The sequence below is a fragment of the Prunus avium genome, unplaced genomic scaffold (assembly GCF_965620075.1).
Source record: "Prunus avium unplaced genomic scaffold, drPruAviu1.hap1.1 HAP1_SCAFFOLD_1006, whole genome shotgun sequence".
NCBI classification, from domain to species: Eukaryota; Viridiplantae; Streptophyta; class Magnoliopsida; order Rosales; family Rosaceae; genus Prunus; species Prunus avium.
The window spans coordinates 35,001-37,651 of NW_028276993.1; positions in this window are offsets into that span (position 1 = coordinate 35,001).

The following is a 2,651-nucleotide window of genomic DNA, read 5'->3' on the forward strand; positions in this document are numbered from 1 at the left end:
GTGCACACCGAGGTTAAACTTTACCGGCTCCACTCCGACTCGCCGCTCGCCCACAATTTGTTTGCAACGAAACATTTGTTTTTAATTTTGTTGGTTTGAAATTGTTTTGAAAAGGTTCTTTAAATCTAGTGGGTTTGCAACTCATAAGAGCGTCACTTTCAACGTCCCCGGCATTGGATTGAGTTTCTAAAAACAACCGTGCACACCGAGGTTAAACTTTACCGGCTCCACTCCGACTCGCCGCTCGCCCACTAGTCCGAAGGCAACAAAACATTTGTTTTTCATTTTGATGAAAATTTCTGTTTTTAAATCTTGTTGGTTTGAAATTGTTTTGAAAAGGTTCTTTAAATCTTGCGGGTTTGCAACTCATAAGAGCGTCACTTTCAACGTCCCCGGCATTGGATTGAGTTTCTAAAAACAACCGTGCACACCGAGGTTAAACTTTACCGGCTCCACTCCGACTCGCCGCTCGCCCACAAATCCGAAGGCAACAAAACATTTGTTTTTAATTTTGATGAAATTTTTTGAAAACATTGGCTTGGCAAGCCCCAATCCGCGACTATCCACCCACCGCCACCCCACACGAGTGGTTGTTGTTGCGAAATGAGGTTGTGGTCGACATGCCCGTGCATTTGAGAAGGAGTTCCTAGCACTCCATGCTCTCCCATGCCAAAAAAAAGCCTAGACAACCCCATTTCGCAACTTTCCACGCCTTTTTTTTTCCTCCCTCACCCATGGCGGCGGCGTGGTGGCGGCGGCCGGATTCCGGCCACCACCGCCATGGGTGGCAGCCCCCCGACCCCGACACCAAACCCATAATACCGAGGCAACATATCGAGGCAACATGACATGGGTGTGGCGTGGGGGAAGGGGGCTGCAGCTAGGAAGGCATGGGCTGCCATGCATATGCAGGCAACACACACCCCCCTATATAGCATTTTATGCATTTAGCCCTTTGACAGGAAGAGACATCACCTATGCGCGAGGAGTCATAATGGGCTCTAAATAATTCAATACAAGGTATTTGGACGTGATTTTTTGCAGGGATACTAAGAAACATGCAATCTATGATGGGAAAAAGTTTCATAAATTTTTGAAGTCGGGAAGTATTTTTTATTATTTTTAGAAGTCGTAAAATTGAAAAAATCATTAAAACAAATCCGGGAGGAATTTTTTAGTTTTGTAAGTTGGAGAAGGTCCTAAAAATCATAGACTACTTATGGGGAGCTTATTGTGCGAGGAAATTTCAATAAAAACGGGGTTTGACAAGATTTGAAAAATTCTGTCGACATTTGAAAAAACCTGGAACCATGCTGCCGGCATGCTGCGCACATGCTGCGCGCAGGCTGCGCGCATGCTGCGCGCAGACTGCGCGCATGCCATGGCAGGACAAGTTTCGCTAGCCTCACTGTCGACAGATGCGCAAGCTGCGCGCACGCTGCGCACAGGCTGCGCGCATGCTGCGCACAGACTGCGCGCACGCTGCGCGCATGCCATGGCAGGACAAGTTTCGCTAGCCTCACTGTCGACAGATGCGCAAGCTGCGCGCAAGCTCCGCGCACGCTGCGCACAGCCTGTGCGCATGTTGTGCGCATGCTGCGCGCAGGCTGCGCGCAGGCGCCGCGCATGCCATGGCAGGACAAGTTTCGCTAGCCTCACTGTCGACAGATGCGCAAGCTGCGCGCACGCTGCGCACAGGCTGCGCACAGCGCATGCCATGGCAGGACAAGTTCGCTAGCCTCACTGTCGACAGATGCGCAAGCTGCGCGCACAGGCTGCGCGCACGCCATGGCAGGACAAGTTTCGCTAGCCTCACTGTCGACAGAATCAGCACGCTGCGCGCAAGCTGCGCGCACGCTGCCGGCATGGTGCGCGCACGCTGCCGGCATGCTGTGCGCACGCTGCCGGCATGCTGTGCGCACGCTGCGCGCGCGCATGGCAGGACAAGTTTCGAAAATTTCTGTCGACAGTCTCAGCAGCGCGCACGCTGCCGACATGCTGTGCGCACGCTGCGCACAGGCTGCCGGCATGCTGCGCGCAGCCCATGGCAGGACAAGGTCCGAAAAATTCTGTCGACATTTTTACGCCGTGGTAGGCTTCCGCTTCGCGTCACTTTGTCGACATTCAAGCCTACCATTTGTATTGAATTTTTCAAACCTTGTCAAACCCCATTATTCAAATGTCGAAAAATTTTGTCGACATTTTTACGCCATGATAGGCTTCCGCTTCGCGTCACTTTGTCGGAATGCATCGCATGGCGAGGCAAGGCCACGGCATGCCAAGGCGAAGGCAACGCATGGCTTGAATGGCTTGGTCAAGGCCACATCATGGGCACGGCATGCCAAGGCAAGGCGAGGCAAGCCATCCTTAGCCTCGCCTACACTCACTTTCTCGGAATGCATTGGATGATGAGCAATTCCAAGGTAAGGCAACGCATGGCTTGAATGGCTTGGTGTAGGCCACAACTTGGGCATGGCATGCCAATGCAAGGCAAGGCAAGGCAAGCCATCCTTAGCCTCGCCTACACTCACTTTCTCGGAATGCATTGGATGATGAGCAATTCCAAGGTAAGGCAACGCATGGCTTGAATGGCTTGGTGTAGGCCACAACTTGGGCATGGCATGCCAATGCAAGGCAAGGCAAGCCACGCC